We start from the raw sequence: 19,776 nt of genomic DNA on the forward strand, positions 1-19,776 counted from the left end.
GAGAGTGGGCATCCCTGTCGTGTTCCTGATCTCAGGGAAAAAGCTCTCAGTTTTTCCCCATTGAGGATGATGTTAGCTGTGGGCTTTTCATAAATGGCTTTTATGATCTTTAAGTATGTTCCTTCTATCCCGACTTTCTCAAGGGTTTTTATTAAGAAAGGGTGCTGGATTTTGTCAAAGGCCTTTTCTGCATCGATTGGCAGGATCATATGGTTCTTCTCTTTTTTTTTTGTTAATGTGATGTATCACATTGATTGATTTGCGAATGTTGAGCCAGCCCTGCATCCCAGGAATGAATCCCACTCGATCATGGTGAATAATTCTTTTTATATGCCGTTGAATTCGATTTGCTGGTATCTTATTGAGAATTTTTGCATCCATATTCATCAGGGATATTGGCCTGTAGTTCTCTTTTTTTACTGGGTCTCTGTCTGGTGTAGGAATCAAAGTAATACTGGCTTCATAGAATGAGTCTGGAAGTTTTCCTTCCCTTTCTATTTCTTGGAATAGCTTGAGAAGGATAGGTATTATCTCTGCTTTAAACGTCTGGTAGAACTCCCCTGGGAAGCCATCTGGTCCTGGACTCTTATTTGTTGGGAGATTTTTGATAACCGATTCAATTTCTTCACTGGTTATGGGTCTGTTCAAGCTTTCTATTTCCTCCTGATTGAGTTTTGGAAGAGTGTGGGTGTTTAGGAATTTGTCCATTTCTTCCAGGTTGTCCAATTTGTTGGCATATAATTTTTCATAGTATTCCCTGATAATTGCTTGTATCTCTGAGGGATTGGTTGTAATAATTCCATTTTCATTCATGATTTTACCTATTTGGGTCATCTCCCTTTTCTTTTTGAGAAGCCTGGCTAGAGGTTTGTCAATTTTGTTTATTTTTTCAAAAAACCAACTCTTGGTTTCGTTGATCTGCTCTACCGTTTTTTTAGATTCTATATTGTTTATTTCTGCTCTGATCTTTATTATTTCTCTTCTTCTGCTGGGTTTAGGCTGCCTTTGCTGTTGTGCTTGTATTTCCTTTAGGTGTGCTGTTAGATTTTGTATTTGGGATTTTTCTTGTTTCTTGAGATAGGCCTGGATTGCAATGTATTTTCCTCTCAGGACTGCCTTCGCTGCATCCCAAAGCATTTGGATTGTTGTATTTTCATTTTCGTTTGTTTCCATATATTTTTTAATTTCTTCTCTAATTGCCTGGTTGACCCACTCATTCGTTAGTAGGGTGTTCTTTAACCTCCATGCTTTTGGAGGTTTTCCAGACTTTTTCCTGTGGTTGATTTCAAGCTTCATAGCATTGTGGTCTGAAAGTATGCATGGTATAATTTCAATTCTTGTAAACTTATGAAGGGCTGTTTTGTGACCCAGTATATGATCTATCTTGGAGAATGTTCCATGTGCACTCGAGAAGAAAGTATATTCTGTTGCTTTGGGATGCAGAGTTCTAAATAGATCTGTTAAGTCCATCTGATCCAATGTATCATTCAGGGCCCTTGTTTCTTTATTGACCGTGTGTCTAGATGATCTATCCATTTCTGTAAGTGGGATGTTAAAGTCCCCTGCAATTACCACATTCTTATCAATAAGGTTGCTTATGTTTATGAGTAATTGTTTTATATATTTGGGGGCTCCTGTATTCAGCGCATACATTTATAATTGTTAGCTCTTCCTGATGGATAGACCCTGTAATTATTATATAATGCCCTTCTTCATCTCTTGTTACAGCCTTTAATTTAAAGTCTAGTTTGTCTGATATAAGTATGGCTACTCCAGCTTTCTTTTGGCTTCCAATAGCATGATAAATAGTTCTCCATCCCCTCACTCTCAATCTAAAGGTGTCCTCAGATCTAAAATGAGTCTCTTGTAGACAGCAAATAGATGGGTCTTGTTTTTTTATCCATTCTGATAGCCTATGTCTTTTGGTTGGCGCATTTAATCCATTTACATTCAGTGTTATTATAGAAAGATACGGGTTTAGAGTCATTGTGATGTCTGTATGTTTTATGCTTGTAGTGATGTCTCTGGTACTTTGTCTCACAGGATCCCCCTTAGGATCTCTTGTAGGGCTGGTTTAGTGGTGACAAATTCCTTCAGTTTTTGTTTGTTTGGGAAGACCTTTATCGCTCCTTCTATTCTAAATGACAGACTTGCTGGATAAAGGATTCTCGGCTGCATATTTTTTTCTGTTTAGCACACTGAAGATATCGTGCCAAGCCTTTCTGGCCTGCCAAGTTTCAAAAGAGAGATCAGTCACGAGTCTTATAGGTCTCCCTTTATATGTGAGGGCACGTTTATCCCTTGCTGCTTTCAGAATTTTCTCTTTATCCTTGTATTTTGCCAGTTTCACTATGATATGTCGTGCAGAAGATCGATTCAAGTTACGTCTGAAGGGAGTTCTCTGTGCCTCTTGGATTTCAATGCCTTTTTCCTTCACCAGTTCAGGGAAGTTCTCAGCTATAATTTCTTCAAGTACCCCTTCAGCACCTTTCCCTTTCTCTTCCTCCTCTGGGATACCAATTATGCGTATATTATTTCTTTTTAGTGTATCACTTAGTTCTCTAATTTTCCCCTCATACTCCTGGATTTTTTTATCTCTCTTTCTCTCAGCTTCCTCTTTTTCCATAACTTTATCTTCTAGTTCACCTATTCTCTCCTCTGCCTCTTCAATCCGAGCTGTCGTCGTTTCCATTTTGTTTTGCATTTCGTTTAAAGCGCTTTTCAGCTCCTCGTGACTGTTCCTTAGTCCCTTGATCTCTGTAGCAAGAGATTCTCTGCTGTCCTCTATACTGTTTTCAAGCCCAGCGATTAATTTTATGACTATTATTCTAAATTCACTTTCTGTTATATTATTTAAATCCTTTTTGATCAGTTCATTAGCTGTTGTTATTTCCTGGAGATTCTTCTGGGGGGAATTCTTCCGTTTGGTCATTTTGGATAGTCCCTGGAGTGGTGAGGACCTGCAGGGCACTTCCCCTGTGTTGTGGTGTATAACTGGAGTTGGTGGGCGGGGCCGCAGTCCGACCCGATGTCTGCCCCCAGCCCACCGCTGGGGCCACAGTCAGACTGGTGTGTGCCTTCTCTTCCCCTATCCTAGGGGCGGGATTCACTGTGGGGTGGCGTGGCCCGTCTGGGCTACGTGCACACTGCCAGGCTTGTGGTGCTGGGGATCTGGCGTATTAGCTGGGGTGGGTAGGCGAGGTGCACGGGGGCAGGAGGGGCAGGCTTAGCTCGCTTCTCCTTAGGTGATCCACTTCAGGAGGGGCCCTGTGGCAGCGAGGGAGTCAGATCCGCTGCCGGAGGTTTGGCTCCGCAGGAGCACAGAGTTGGGTGTTTGCGCGGAGCGAGCAAGTTCCCTGGCGGGAACTGGTTCCCTTTGGGATTTTGGCTGGGGGATGGGCGGGGGAGATGGCGCTGGTGAGCGCCTTTGTTCCCCACCAAGCTGAGCTCTGCCCTCCGGGGGCTCAGCAGCTCTCCCTCCCTTTGTCCTCCAGCCTTCCCGCTTTCTGAGCAGAGCTGTTAACTTATGACCTCCCAGAGGCTAAGTCGCGCTTGCTGTCGGAACACAGTCCCTCCGGCCCCTCCGCTTTTGCCAGCCAGACTCGGGGGCTCCGCTTGGCCGGCAAGCCGCCCCTCCGCCCCAGCTCCCTGCCGCCAGTCCGTGGAGCGCGCACCGCCTCGCCGCCCTTCCTACCCTCTTCCGTGGGCCTCTCGTCTGCGCTTGGCTCCGGAGACTCCGTTCTGCTAATCCTCTGGCGGTTTTCTGGGTTCTTTAGGCAGGTGTAGGCGGAATCTAAGTGATCAGCAGGACGCGCGGTGAGCCCAGCGTCCTCCTACACCGCCATCTTCCCTCTCTCCCTCGCTAATGGCTCGTTTATTACCAGCACTTGGAACTGACACTTTTGACCTTCCCCTTTCATCTTCCCTTTCTGTCCCACATCTGGGAAAGCTGGGGGCGGGGGGGGGGGGGGGGGGGGGGGGGAAGCCCAGGTGTTCCCTTGAGGGAGTTTTAGGTCAGATAAATCTCTGGGGGTGGGAACGCTAACCTCAGTCCCATCCTCTAACCAGTCTCCTTTCCCTCCTCTCTCCAGCCATCTTTGGACCTGCCTGGGATCCACTCCACCCTCCCCTAAAAAGCATCATTATGTGATAATAAGCCTTTTCCTATCCTTTTGATATATGCTATAATCTGAACCAAATTTGGGGCTATAGTCCATCCAGCGTCTATAGGGTGGTCACAACAGACAATGTCTGGTCTTTTTCCAAAGTAATGCTGTCCAGGAGAAATGTAATGCGAGCTGCACGTGGGAATTTAAACTTTCTAGTAGCCACTTTAAAAAAGTAAAAAGATGAGAGGTGCCTGGGTGGCTCAGTCATTTAAGCAGCCAACTTCCACTCAGGCCATGATCTCAAAGATTTGTAAGTCTGAGCCACATGTCAGGCTTTGTGCTGACAGCTCAGAGCCTGGAGCCTGCCTCAGATTCTGTGTCTCCCTCTCTCTCTGCCCCTCCCCTGCTCATGCTCTGTCTCTCTCTCTCTCTCTCTCTCTCTCCCTCTCTCTCCCTCTCCCTCTCTCTCTCTCCCTCCCTCTCTCAAAAATGAGTAAACATTTTTAAAAATTTCATTTAAAAAAGTAAAAAGATGAAATCAATTTTAGTCATGTAGTTTAGGTAACCCACTATATCCAAAGTATAATTATTTTGACATGTAATCAGTTAAAAAAAAAAGTGTTCAGGAGATATTTTAGCATTATTTTTTTCCATACTACGTCTTCAGAATCTGGTAAGTGTTTTGCACTACACCATGTCACGGTGGGGGGACTCACCACATTTCAAGTTCTGAAAATCCACATGGTGATAGTGGCTACTTTGTCTGGAGGTGCAGTTCTAAGAGATCCCAGTGAGAGCCCCAGATCCCTGGCACTATTGTTGTTTATAAAAAGTATTACCATATTCATCAAAACTAAGATGCCCTCAATTATAGCTTACTTCATGTATCATTTAAAAAGTTGTAATTATAAATGCCACAAACTGTCAGATGAATTCAAAATTCAGAGATGTTAAACTGTGAAAAAAGTATATACCTTAGAACTAATTAAAAAAATATATATATAGGGGCACCTGGGTGGCTCGGTCGGTTGAGCATCCGACTTCGGCTCAGGTCGTGATCTCACGGTCCGTGAGTTCGAGCCCCGCGTCAGGCTCTGTGCTGACAGCTCAGAGCCTGGAGCCTGTTTCGGATTCTGTGTCTCCCTCTCTCTCTGCCCCTCCCCTGCTCATGCTCTGTCTCTCTCTGTCTCAAAAATAAATAAACGTTAAAAAAAAAAAAAAAAAAAAAAAAAAATATATATATATATATATATATATATATAGTCATTTCCCCTAAAAGGCCCAACTCCAGGGAAAGCCACAAGGTGAGAAAATCAATGTCTTTGGTACTATCACCCATTTCCTACAAGATTCTGTCTCTCTCCTTTGACCCTCTCTACTTAACTCCTGTTGATCCTTGCTTTAATTATCATTAAGTGATGAAGGAGTGCTCATTGGTAAGCACTTACTGTATTATAGGAATCCTCGATGTGCACTTGTGTTTTCAAAAAGGACATCTAAAATGAGACATTTCTTGAGCCCTACGCTAAGCATAGTGAGCTCATCTAATCCTTCCAACAACCCTATGAGTTAAGCATTATCTTTTTTCAAAAAAAACAGACTCAGAGAGGTTAAGTAACTTACCTAAGAACAAATAGTGTCTAATCAGCAAGTTCAGCTTTCAAATCTAGATCTGTCTGACTTAAGAGGCGAGGTGTTTTCTCTATAACCAAAAGAAGGAGGTAAAAAAGTCGGGATGAGAGGTAGGACCCCAAAAGGCAACTACTTTCCTGCTCCCTTCCTAATGAGACCACCACACCCCCTCACAAATCCGTAAGGATTGAACGGCCAGTGGCCTCCTCCTCAGAAACCCCATCAAATGCCAGTTCTGGCCACAGTATTTGGCCACCCATGGTGATTCAGCAGGTTTCCTTTGCAAGACTGCAAGAAGCACTTGGAACTGACAAACCCATAAAAACCCTAAAAACCATGCAGCATCCTGAGCTCCAGGGAGATGCCTCAGTGAGCAGATGTAAGTGCACAGAAAAAGGAAAGGGACGCATGTGCATTTTTGGAGGGGAGGTTCTGCACAGCTGAGAGGTCATGGCCCATCACTCATGACACGATGGCTCTACGGCTGCAGTTGTCCGGGGCCCAGCAGCCCAGAGCCAGGCTGGGCGGACGTGACTTGTTTCTCTCCCCCAGGGGCTTGACAGCAGCACTTGAAGACCTCACTCAGGGTTGAAGGGCTGCCTAGGCAGCCAGGCAGACAGAATTCCAACCAGGCCCAGAGAGCTAAAATGTGAGACGGGGCAATTCCTCGGGATAAACAGGGGCAAGGCAGCACACAGCATATGTGATGCTTCCAGCGACACAGGAAAGAGCCCCTCAACCACGTCTCTCAGCTGCAGGTGTGAGTGGACATCAAGACCGCTCTTAAGCACGATCTTCATTGACAGGCCATGAATATTAGGGAGGCAGAAAACAAGAAAAGAGTAGTTGGATGTGTTCATAGAGAAATAAAAGTGCAAAAAAAAAAGGGCGACGAGGTTCTGTCGATGATGGGGATTCGAAGCAGGCCGTCTTTGGAAAGAATTTCTCTGCCTCTTTGATCTGGGAGTCAGGCACTCGATAAGTATTTACTGAGTGAATCATTATATCTTCATAAAAATTCAGTGATGAAAACGTGTTTATCCTCATTTTACAGATGAAGAAACAGAGTCAGAACAACTGAAAGTTTCACAGCAAGTAAGTGACAGAGCTGAGATTTGAACCTAGAGCTTTAGGACCAAAACCTATGCTCTGAAATATCAGGGAGCCACTAGGAAGCTTTGGCTGCAGGTCTCAGAAAGCCCAACACACACAGGCTTAAACAATGAGGAAATGGTGGTGGTGGTGGTTCCAGGATCGAGCATCACCAATGTGGTGCTTAACCAAGGACATAGCTTCTCCATCCTTGTCTCTTTGACCTATCACCTTCAGCGTGTGGCTCGTCCTCGTGGGCTCTCGGTTCTCCTCCTAGTCCCAGGACGGGTAGCACAGGAGTAGGCATCATGTACAGACAACAGCACCCAAAGGTAGCACTGAGAACCACTCTGCCCTGCAAATCTCATTGAGAAGAAGGGGAAATGTCCTGAGAGCAGAGCCCCAGCAAACTTCTCCACTCTCCTTATTGGCCAGGATTGAATCTCTGGGCCATACTCAATCTAAACATGTAGTAAAAGAAACGAAATGACCATAATTCTCTTAGACAAATAAATATTCATCCTCAGCGGTTGACAAAGGGCCACAGCCTCTCCTCCAGAACATAAATATGCAGAGGAGGGTGAACCACTGGGGTTTTGTTAGTGTTCTAGTTATTGTTGCTAGTCAAGAAATGTCCTTAAACTGAAACCAACACATTAACAAATGCTTTACCATCCTACCCTGAGGAAACACTGGCTGATCTGACTGATTTACGAGCTTGTCTTGCAGAAGCCTACCGACCACCAATGAGACTAGTTAAGATTAGATCAAACCAGGAAGAATTCTTGCAGATGCACAGAAGAGGAAACGAAAGTAACCTCTGTGAGGACACACCCGGGATGTTCCCCTGTTTGTCATGCGTATGCTGCCATTTAATGAACACATGTCCCATGAAGAGACAGGATTCCTGACTGCTCATGCTCAGAAAGGAGGACACACTCCTTTGTCACTATATCTAATAAGCATATTGCATTCAGCCTACATCCCCCATGACATCCTGAGCAGTCACCCTTAAATAAATACAACCCCAACCCTTGGGGAGGTGGATTTGAGGCTTGCCTTGCCCTCGTTGGTTGGCTATCTCTCAAATAAACCCTTTCCTTGACGCATACTCAATGCCTCAGTGACTGACCGCACCGCTCATTGGGCGTACAAATGGGTTTGGTTACAAAACTTAGTGGCATCAAACAACGATTTAATGATTCTTGCAGATAATTTGGAAAACGGCACAGAAAGGATAGCTAGTATCTGTTTCATGATGTCAGAGGATTCAGGTGGGACATTTAGAATGACTGGGCGGTGGGCGGGGGGCAGAATGATTATCTAGAGACTTCTTCACTCAAATGTCTGGTGCCTGGGTGGGAATGACTCAAAGGCTGAGCTCAGCTGGGATGGTTAACTAGAGTACCCACACATAGCCTGACAGTGTGGCTTGGATTTCTACACAGCGTGCCAGCCTCACGGTAGTCAGACTCCTTACATGGCCTCCTGGGGCTCCCAATGTCAGTGAGTAAGGAAGAAACTGTATTACCTTATAGGATTCAGCCTAGGAAGCTATATAACATAACTTCTACAATACTCTGTTGATTGGATCAGTCATAAACCCACCCAGACTCAGGGGAGATTACAAAGACCCTATCTCTCACTGGAAGGAATATCAAAAAATTTGTAGCGATGTTTTTCAAACCACCATTGCTAACAAAAAAGAAGGCAGAGACAAACAACAGTATCTGCCTTCAGATCAGAAATGAACTACATCTTGAGAAAACAATCACGGTATAATCACATTTTTAGAAAACTAACCATGTCTTGCAAACTTTTCCTAGAGCTGATTCTCTATTCAGCAGTGTGGCTGTAAGACAGACCACCTACCCATTGATTTCATCTATAATTTAGCAATCAGTAAAGCTGAGACTTTTCAAAATATATGATCAACATATTCTCTGCTCCGTAGGAGTTGTAAAGTTTAATGAGAAAAAATGGGCTGGTTTACAGCTCCTTTTCTTCAGTTTTTTTCTATTGGTTAGAAGTCCTTTCTGTAGGATGCCCAGCTAGTTCTGCCACTCGTGTGAAATGGACCTCCTTGCTCTGTTTGCCCTGGCTTAGCCATCTGTAAAATGGAGCTAGCCATCCCGGGAGGAGCAAGTTCCTGGGACTCCTTTTCTCTATTCACAACAGATTTTAAGATCCTTGGAGATGATGCAGTTTAAATGCAAAATGTTGTGACTATCATTTCATTATTTGAAAAGCTGAACAGCATGAGAATGCTTTTGTTGCCACGTTGCTAGGTTACTGACAGATCTGCCTGCCTGCATGAGATGTTGAGCCTTTCTAGAGCTTTGCACCAGGGCAGCCTTTCCCGGACTGAGCTGAAGGTGAGAGAAAGAGGCAGTTGACCTGAGTCAACTGTCGTGGACACCGCTGGGCAGGGAGGGTGTTTACCTTTCAGGTAACATGGCTGGGTCTGCTTGCTCTTGGCATCCAACAACTCAGCTAGAGATGGCTCAACACCCAACTGATGGGCTTAATCCTTACAAAGTTCAGATTGCTTCTCTAAAGGAGCCACGTCCATGTGTCCTTTATTTTCCAGAGAGTAAGGAGTGAGATGATCAAATGTGGCAAGTAGGCACTACTACCTGGAACACGTGTCATATTCTTATGTCTCAAGGCATGACATCGCCCTTCTGACACAGTTGCCCACATTGCTTTTATAAGAGGAGGGGTGGGAAATTTCAGGCCATTAATATAGTACCATTAAAAATATTCTTTCCAGGGGCGCCTCGGTGGCTTAGTCGGTTGAGCGACCGACTTCGGCGCAGGTCATGATCTCATGGTTCATTAGTTCGAGCCCCGCAGCAGGCTCTGCTGACAGCTTGGAGCCTGGAGCCTGCTTTGGATTCTGTGTCTCCCTCTCTCTCTGCCCCTCCCCTGCTCGTGCTCTGTCTCACTCTGTCTCTCAAAAATAAATAAATGCAAAAAAAATTTTTTTTTTTAAATATTCTTTCCAGGGGCACCTCAGTGGCTCAGTCGGTTGAGCGTCTGACTATGGCTCAGGTCATGATCTCACAGTTCATGGGTTCAAGCCCTGCGGTGGGCTCTGTGCTGACAGCTCGGAACCTGGAGCCTGCTTTGGATTCTGTGTCTCCCTCTCTCTCTGCCCCTCCCCCGATTGCACTCTCTCCCTCTCCTTCTCTCTCTCAAATGTAAACATTAAAAAATTTTTAAAAAATTCTTCCCACCAATTTGACAATAAATTTCATATATTGAAAAAAAAAATTAAATTAAATTAAAAAAAAAATTCTTTCCAGGGCCAAGCCATCTCCTATTGGTAGTCCCGGGGTGGATGCTATCTTAAAGTTCTAAAGAAAGGTAAGCTCCCCCCAGATGTGGCATTTAGGTACAGTAACAAGTAATTATATACATACACACAAAAGAAGGAGCTCTCACCCAGCACACCTCCAGGTGAGTGGTATTTATTGAATATACTCTACTGCTGAAGAAAACTTTCCAGCAGCTTTATCCTGGTGAGCCTTTGTCTCTTTAATAATGATTTAAACCTGGCAGCAGCAGCATCCTGACTCTCAAAAACCCAGGGATATTTTCTCCCCGGCCATGGAACCATGAAGAATAATTTTAGAATATTCTGAAATGATCTCATCAATGGGGATGTGATATTCAGTATTCATCTGAAATCCTCTACCCATCTGCTTCCTTCTAGAGAAACACAGGAGAAAAAAACAAGGAAACCAATAAAGTTGTTACAAATGAACAGGGGGAAAGGGGGGAGGACAGAGAAAAGGAAAGAGAAAGTGAAAAAGGAAACAGATGGAAATCAAGCTGTTGGAGAATTTTGCCTGGACAAGGCAGGAGAATGGACACCAGTCACCCTCAGAAAACCACAAATCTCCCACGTTTGCCACCAAGGTTTACTGGGCACCTTTTCTACAGGTGCAGGGGAGCAGCAGAGAGCCCTGACCACAGCCTGGCTGGAGAAACCGGTAAGCACACAATTGAATGAGCATTTACAGATGACGGTGGGAGCCATGAAGGAACACCACAGGAGGCCATGAGTGTCTGTGACTGTGAGATGTAACTTAAATGGGCAGGTCACGGAAGACCAACCTGAGTTGGTGACATTTGCTCTTGAGAAGACCCTGGAGCCAGTGGAGGGTGGCTGGGAAAGAGGCGGGCCAGCAGAACTTGTGACATGCACTGGGACCTGACCCCTGAAGGTAACCAAACAGAAAGTGGAGGCTATCTATTTTCACCATTGCATCTGGGCTGAGAAGTCCATGATGAGCTGCAATCTGTGGCACTCACTGTGCCCCTCCTTGTCTCTGCCAGGGCCCCAAGGAAACCGGTCCTGTTGGCAGGATGATTGCCTTACGTTACCTGTTTCTCACATCTGGAATGGAGTCAAAGAAAATTGTCTGTTGCATTTTGTAATTTGGCGAATGATCCTCTCTTTCAGTGGTGTCACTTTTCATAGCCTTTTCATCACTTTTTATCCACATGAAGTGCCCCTCCCTTGGTAGGTAAATAAATGCTTCCCCAGAATCTGGCGGTAAAGGAGGCTTTGCAGTAAGCTCTCTTCCAGGATGAAATGCAAAAGGATGTCAGTGTGTACAAACAGAGTGAATTCATGTTACACCATTGAAAAAAAGAAGAGAAGAGAAGAGAAAAAGGGAGGGAGAGGGGAGGGGAGGGGAGGGGAAGAGAGGAGAAGAGAAGAGAGGAGAGGAGAGGAGAGGAGAGGAGAGGAGAGGAGAGGAGAGGAGAGAAAAGAGGAGAGGACAGGAGAGGAGAGAAAGAAGAGAGGAGAGGGGAGAGGAGAGGAGAGGAGAGGAGAGGAGAGGAGAGGAGAAGAGGAGAGGAAAGAGGAGAGGAGAGGAGAGGAGAGGAGAGGAGAGGAGAGGAGAGGAGAAGAGGAGAGGAGAAGAGGAGAGGAGAGGAGAGAGAGGAGGGGAGGGGAGGGGAGGGAAGAAAAGGAAAGGAAAGGAAAGGAAAGGAAAGGAAAGGAAAGGAAAGGAAAGGAAAGAAAAGAAAAAGAAAAAAAAAAGAAAAGAGAAGAGAAAAGAAAAGAAAAGAAAAAAGTTTTGGGGACTGGGAGAAAAATATTTATTTCTCTTGCCGTTGAAAGAGTTCCTTAAGTTGCTCACTTCACAGAAACCTCTAATAGTACTACATCAGTTAGCTGCAAATTCAGTTAAAATCATATAAACTTTTTTGGGAAGACCTAATATTGTCTTCGATCCCTGTAATCATTTTTCTTAATGCAGCATGGCCACAATTTCCAGATGCTGGTAGGCTGGACAAAGATGGGAGGCAACATTCACAGGAACTGGCTCCATTTATTCAGTCACATCTGCCATAAACATTCCATATGCAAATTGCCTCAAGTGACTCTCCAGAAATTGACTAGTTTCTTACGCTGTATCTTAACACCAAAAGAAATTGAAAACATTTTTATGGCTTATGTCCATAATACATTCCTTCAGTGTGTGCTGTGTTTTTATCTGCCAATATATTAAGCTCTTTCTTAATGCTAGCATATGCATCACCAGTTCATTTTTTGTGACAACAAGAAAAAAAGAGTTTTCAGAATTATTCATCAAACAAGAGCTATTAATGGCTACCACCAAAGTGGGTTCGAGCTTCCATTGTTCTTGAAATTGAATTATTTCAAAAGCAGTAGTAAATTTATGCAGACTAAAACCACGTATGATGTAGAAATTAAGCCCCATGTTTCTAGGGATGAAAAGTCTTGGGTACCTGAAGATCTGCTCTGAGTTATCCTGTCCTGGCCATAAAGCTTTGGCCACTTTGTTGCAAAAAAAAAAAATTCCATCTAAGGTTTATAATGCATTTAAGGAGATCAGCAAAGCCACTGTCCTTCGTGATTTCTTTCTAATTGTGAGATGAAGATGATTGTGTTTTTGTTTTGTGGGTTCCGAGGGGGTATTAAATGTTTAGTCATGCTCTTAGAAGCCTCATTTTCCTCCTAATCCTGTTGCTCTAAAGAGTTTGGCAGGGACCTTCAAAGCTGCCCTGTTTCTTTTGTTTTGCTTCCCTGGAGCTTTGCAAAATGGTAACAGCGCTGACGGCTCTGTGGGCTCTGTGCCTCCGAGAGGAGGCCCAACCCTTCCATGGAGGGCTCACATCTCACCCCTGCTATAGAAACGCAACAATAGCAAGATTTAAATAAACAATATTTAAGTAAATTGTTTGATTTTGTAGATATAGATATGCATACGTCCATATAAATGTGTGAAAAATTCTTAATTTATAAAAGGCTTACAAATAAATTAATAAAAGAGAAGCACACTAGCACAATAAAAGGCAAAAGATCTGAAAGGAAAAATTGCTAAAGAAGAAATGCAAATGGGATACCAGACATATTTAATCTCACTAAGGATTTTTTAAAAATGCAAGAGAAAAAAACGCCTAAAAATATTTTCTCTTATCATACTGATAGAAACTCTTTGTTTCCCCAGTGTCTCTCTTTTTTAAAACGATATCAAGTTTAGATGTTAGTTCAGTCAAAAGGGAATTTTTACATACTAGCAAAAAGGATAGCCATTTTTCACCATCAGATGGACAATTGGGCAGTATGTAACAAAAGCTCTAGAATGTGTTGAAACACTTTTGTCTATTATCTGCATTCTAAGAATTAATCCAAGGAACTAAGAAATGTGTGAAAACAAAACAAAGCAAAACCTTACGAATGAGTTTATTTCTCATAGTAGCATTCATGATAAAAACAAAAACAAAAACAAAAAACTAGAAATATCCCAAACTTCAAAAGTAGAGAAAAATTGAACTGTAGTATACCCATGTGATAAATACCATGCAACAATCAGGGATCATGTTTTGAAGAATGTTTAAAAACACGAGCTATAGGGGAGCCTGAGTGACTCAGTTGGTTAGGGATCCGACTTTGGGTTTCGGCTCAGGTCATGATCTTACAGTTTCCTCAGTTTGAGCCCTGCATCCGGCTCTGTGCTGACCGCACGGAGCCTGCTTGGGATTCCCTCTCCCTCTCTCTCTCTCTCTCTCTCTCTCTGCCCCTCCCCCCACTCACACTGTCTCTGTCTCTCTCAAAAATAAATAAACTTACCAAAAAAACACAAGCTATAAAATTTTTTAAGTCAACTAAAAACTGTATACATCATGTGCTACTTACCTTTTCACCTGTTTACTGAGTGGTATAATATTGAGTGATAGTTAATATTCCAACTTAAGAACTTTTCGAATTTTCACAATGATCTCATATTCACGAGGGAAAAAAAGATATATTCGTGGTAAAATAGGCACGAAATAAGAAGTTAGGAAGAGGCCAGGGCTGGCCCAAGGGTAACCTGCCGAGTCCCTTCTTAGACAACAGAGATTTAAACAGTTGCTCCATATTCTGAGTCCTGGAAGTTGGCTGTGTTGCCAGTGGTTACAGCAGGGCAGTGACTTTGTAAGATAATGCGGGGCTGGAGGAGATCGTTCTGATCAATGGGTTTTTTTTTTTTTTTAATTTTTTTTTCAACGTTTTTTATTTATTTTTGGGACAGAGAGAGACAGAGCATGAACGGGGGAGGGGCAGAGAGAGAGGGAGACACAGAATCGGAAACAGGCTCCAGGCTCCGAGCCATCAGCCCAGAGCCTGACGCGGGGCTCGAACTCACGGACCGCGAGATCGTGACCTGGCTGAAGTCGGACGCTTAACCGACTGCGCCACCCAGGCGCCCCTGATCAATGGGTTTTGAGACAAGGACAAAAAACTCACCACCATTAAAAAACACTTTAAATTGGAAGCAACCAAAATGTCCTTCAGTAGATGAATGGGTAAATAAACTGTGGTCCATCCAGACAAAGGAATATTATTTAGCAATAAAAAGAAGTGAACTATCAGGACTTGGAGAGAAAACTTAAATGCATATTACTAAGTGAAAGAAGCAAATCTGAAAAGGCTGCATATTATACGATTCCAATAATATGACATTCTGGATATGACATTTTAGAAAAGGCAAAACTATGGAGACAATAAAAAGATCCATGGTTGCCAGGGGTTGGGGGCAGGGGGAGGGAAGGGGCAACAGGAAGTGCACAGAGGACTTTTTGAGCAGTGAAAATGCTTTGCATAATATAGTAATGGATACATGTCATCATACGTTTGTACATCAAGAGTGAACCTTAATGTAAACTATAGACTTGGGGTAATCAGGATGTGTCAGTGTAGGTTCATCAGTTGTAACAAATGTACCCCTCTGTTGTGGAATATCCATTGTGGGGGAGGCTATGCGTGTGTGGAAGAAGGGGGTATAAGGGAAACCTCTGTACCTTCCTTTTAACTTCACTATGAACCTTAAACTGCTCTACAAAAATAAAGTGTTCATTTTAAAAAAACAAAAACAGGGACTCCGGGGTGGCTCAGTCAGTTAAGCATCTGAGTCTTGATTTCAGCTCAGGTCATGATCTCATGGTCGTGGGACCAAGCCCCATATGAGGCTCCACACTGGGCATGGAGCTTGCTTAAGATTCACTCTCTCCTCTGCCCCCTCCCCTGCTCTTGCTAAAAAAAATAAAATAAAATAATAACAATAACAATAATAATAAAACAAAAACAAAAACCTTCTAGGGTTCCATTGTACACAATGAGCCACTTAAAATACTAACCTGTGGCAGAACCACCACCTATAAGACAGACTCCCCTTCTTTCTCCCTAAGCCTTCCCATGGCACTCACTTTATTCTGGTTTTAGTTGGATAAAAATATACCAGGTTATATATGGGGAGCAAGCAGTGTGAACTGCCCCCAGAGTATGAATAGCCCAGAGACATCTTTTTGGAAAAGAAGGATGGTGATATCTGCTGTAAAAAGAGATCTCCTCGGCTCCAAAAGGAATTTACCTTAGTGGCCCACATTTAAAAATCTAATCTTTCTATTACAAACAGGAACAAGCCACCAAGTCTCAGCAAACATTTTAAGAAAACCAACAGCATGAAAGAATCTCGAAGGTAAACAAAGGAACTGATTACTCAAGTGCATGTACAGGTTTGAAAAGAGACTGTATCCATCAAAATTGAACAGGATACTTGAACATAGTACAGAGAACAACTGCAATGCTTTGGAAATTAAGTACATAATTGTCAAAAGAAAAATCAATAGAAGGGCCAGAAGACAAAGTCACAGAAAAGACTGAGATTTAAAAGAAGGAAGAAAGAAGAAAGGAAAGGAGGAAATTTTTAAAGGAAAAGAGGAGAAAAACTTAAGCAAAATGGTAGCTCTAACTTCCATCTAGGAATTCCACCACCAATCCCACAGGAGTTCCAGGAGAGAAAAAAATAAGAACTGGAAGGAAGAAAATTAAATAAATCATTGAAGAAAATTTCCTAGAGCAGAAGCAAACACAAGTCTTGGATGCACCAATTACTGAACAAAAAGGCCCACACCTAATTATGAAATTTTGAAACATCAAAGTTAAGGAGAAGAACAAAAACCTTAAGGGGGGGATGGGGGAAATATCTACAAAAGAATGGGCATCAGACTTCTCATCAATTATTCTGGATCCTGGGAGATAGTGGCACAATCCCAGCAAAGTTCTGGTAGATTATTTTCAACCTAAATTCTATAGCTAAGCAAACCATCAATCAAGTGCGAGAACTTTTTAAACATGCAAGGATTCAGAAATTTGGCTTTCTAGTTACACTTTCTGAAAGACTTATATGTATGCCAGCAAAAATTTAAATGAAACGAAAGAAACAGGAAGATGTGTGGATCAAACCAGAAGTGCAACAAAAAAAAGTCAAGATGACGGCTATGCAGCAATACTAAAACCTAAAACTCACACTGAAACAGGAAGTTGGGAATGCCCCCTGCACCCCGTAAAGGCCATCAATTAAAAAAATCGATTTATTTCGACAACAGTGTAATTATAGAAGCTTGATATACCTACTAATTAGATAAATAAATCACGTGATTAAAATCTCCATCTCCAAAATCAGACTGCTTGGTTCAAATTACAAACTAAGTATGTGACCTTGAGCAATTACTTAAATTCCCCTTGGCTCACTTTTCTGGTTTAAAAATGGGTATAAAAATAATTTCTACTTCCTAGGGTCATTGTGGGTATTAAATGAAATAATGCATGCACAGTATTTAGTGCCTGACCTTGAGTAACTGCTATAAAAGATTTATTTTATTATTATAATATTCATATCAACAAGAAAAAAAGAGAGGCAATTAGAGATTTTAGAAAAGATAAAGAAAGCTGTCAAGAAATGTCATATGTCAAATCAAAGCAAATTAAACTGCAGCATGATTTTAGCAAGTAAAGTAATATGAAGTGGAAAACAGAGAACTCATTTGACCTTGAAGATTGGGTCTTTTCTCCTTTGAGTGCCATAAGTTTGGTAATTTAGGATTATTTTTCTTTCTCTACAACTCTAATCAAACTACTTGGTTCTCCACTGAATAATATTTACATAATTATAATTTCCAATTGCCATTTAATGGTTTTTGATTTTAAGAAACTAACCTATCGTAAAAGCACAGAAGACGTAATTATAGTTACAGATCAGAATATAAATGTAATAAACCTTGATCACATAACAGTAATAACCCATGTTGAGGGGAGAGGGGATAGAGACTAGGGGAAGGGAGAGGCTATGGTACATTTTCTCTTATTACATAAAGGGGACCCAAGAAATAGTGATAAAATATAACCAAAAGAAGGTATATAGTTACAAAGGGAAACAAAAGAAGACATTCTAAACAACAATATAACTTTCAAAAAAAAGAGAGAGAGGGGGATGATGTTCATGTGCTAAATTCCACAACTTCCCAAACCAACTTACTTTTTAGGAGCAGGACCTGGAGAAGGCAGAAGGATAATTTTACTTTTTATTTTATGCCTTGATGTTATTTGAAATTTTTCTCATATGCTTGAATTACTTATATGATTCAGTAAATCAAAAAGCATTGGTTCAGCGAGTTAATAAATATCCACAGAGAACATACTCTGTGCTAGGCCTTGTCTAGACTCTATGAATCACAAGATAAAGTCTTGCCCTCAAAAAGCTAGCATTCTGGTGAGGAAATTAACAGTAAACACAGAAACCATCTGATGAATAAGCAAATTTTAGAGGGTGACTGCTATGAAGAAAATGAAGTAATGTGATATGGGGTGTCTACAAGAGGGCAAGTGAAATCTTCCTGACTAAGGTGTTCAGAGGCCTCTGGGAGGAGATGAGATGTGAATGGTTGACAACAGCCATGCAAATGTTTGGGGGAGTGTCACATTCAGGGGCCAGAGACTGGAAGGAGCATGGCATGCAAATTTGAAAGAAGGCCAGCTGGTTGGAAGCAAAGTTAGAAAGTTAGAACGTTTCTATTAAAAATTCAGAAAGTTGCATGATTTTTCTCCAGAAACATTCATCTACTCAAATGCAAGCATGGAGTGGATTGATAGTTGGGTTTGACCAGGTCAGGAATATTGTCAGGCAAGGAGGAAAGGGGAGAGGATGAGACAGGTAATAGGAAATTGAAGTGCTATGTCACGGTTAAAATGTATTTCCAAAGATGGCTACAACAATACCCCCCATGCACATGCTCTTTTGCGGTATGATCCTGCCACTCACCCACCAAGAGGTGGAGTCTATTTCCCCTCCCTTTGGATTGGGGCTCACTGTATATTTTGTTTTGACTAAGAGAATGCAGCCAAAGTGCTGTGTGCTGTGTGCAAAGTTTCTGCAGCTTCGAGCTTTGCCAATTAAAATACTCACTCTTGCCATCCAGCTGTCATGTAAGGAAGCCCAAGACAGACCCTGGAGGCAGCCCTGCATGAACTGAGAGTGAGTGAGAGAGAGCAAGAGAGAGATCCCAGCCATCACCACCGAGGTTCCAGACCTGAGATAGGCCGTCGTGGACACTCCAATCTCAGCTGTCATCTGACTCCAGCCTCATGAGGGACTCCAGCTGAAGCCACATGGAACAGAAGAGCCATCCAGTCAAGTGTTGCTCAAATTTCTGGCCTACAGAATTGTGAGCAAATAAAGTTTGCTGTCTTGAGCCACTAAGCTCTGTGGTGATTTGTTATACAGCCTTAGATAAATCAGGAAGTGCTCCCTCAACTTGTTGCCATAGTCCACTGAAAGGATATGAAGATTTGGGGCAGGGGGTACGGGATATATTAATACCATTTGTTGGAATTGAGGCTTTCCCAAGGTTGAGGGATTTCTGAATTGGAACTACTACTATAGAGGGTTAGAAAGACACAAAGAGTGCGAAACTCAAAATCAACATTTTGAGGTAATGTTGTTATCACTGATGACAAGGCCATGGATGTGACTGTAGGTGTGGGTAGTTGTGGTAGAGTAGAGGAACCAAGGAGATCAAGGAACGGAGAGGCCAGGGTGTCAAACGGGTCATCTGCATAGCTGTTAAGTTTGCCAAGAACATTGACAAGGAAACAGCTTAATATAGTGTTTAAGTGCGCATGCTCAGGAGCCAGACTGCATTTCCAGTCCTGACTCTGTCACTAACTGTGTGTGATGCTAGGCAAAGTGTATTACTCTCTGCACCTCAATTTGCTCATCTATACAATGAGGGTGGTAACAATAGCTATCTCATAGCATTAAAGGAATTAAATAAGATAAAGCTTTTGGGGTGTTTAGAAGAGTTCCAGGAGAAGAGAGAAAACTCAGTGAGCGCTGTCACTATCATTATCGTTGGCAGTAGAGATAAAGACAGCAAAGCAGGTGCTGGAGGCACAAGGACTAAGGTCAGTGAATGACAACAAGGTGGGGTAGCAGGTGGTAACATCAGATGATGTGCTTCAAAGGGGCTGAGAGCTTTGAAGTTGGAAGCAAGAGCAATGATTAATTAGAAGTAGCAAAGGCAAGTCAGGAAGAGACTTGCCCTTTTTTCCAGGCTTTAAGGTCCATGGGGTATGAAA

At 42.6% G+C, this 19,776-nt stretch overlaps 1 long non-coding RNA gene across 1 annotated transcript; it reads left to right on the top strand.

The window, feature by feature from the left end:
- The first annotated feature begins 10,569 nt into the window (after window positions 1-10,569).
- On the top strand, window positions 10,570-18,898 carry LOC109260463 (uncharacterized). Its single transcript, XR_002077060.2, has 2 exons — window positions 10,570-10,831; window positions 18,618-18,898. It is a non-coding gene; the product is annotated as an uncharacterized LOC109260463 (long non-coding RNA).
- The last annotated feature ends 878 nt before the right edge of the window (window positions 18,899-19,776 follow it).

The sequence above is a fragment of the Panthera pardus genome, unplaced genomic scaffold (genome assembly GCF_024362965.1).
Source record: "Panthera pardus isolate Hobbes unplaced genomic scaffold, ASM2436296v1 HiC_scaffold_16, whole genome shotgun sequence".
Taxonomy (NCBI): Eukaryota; Metazoa; Chordata; class Mammalia; order Carnivora; family Felidae; genus Panthera; species Panthera pardus.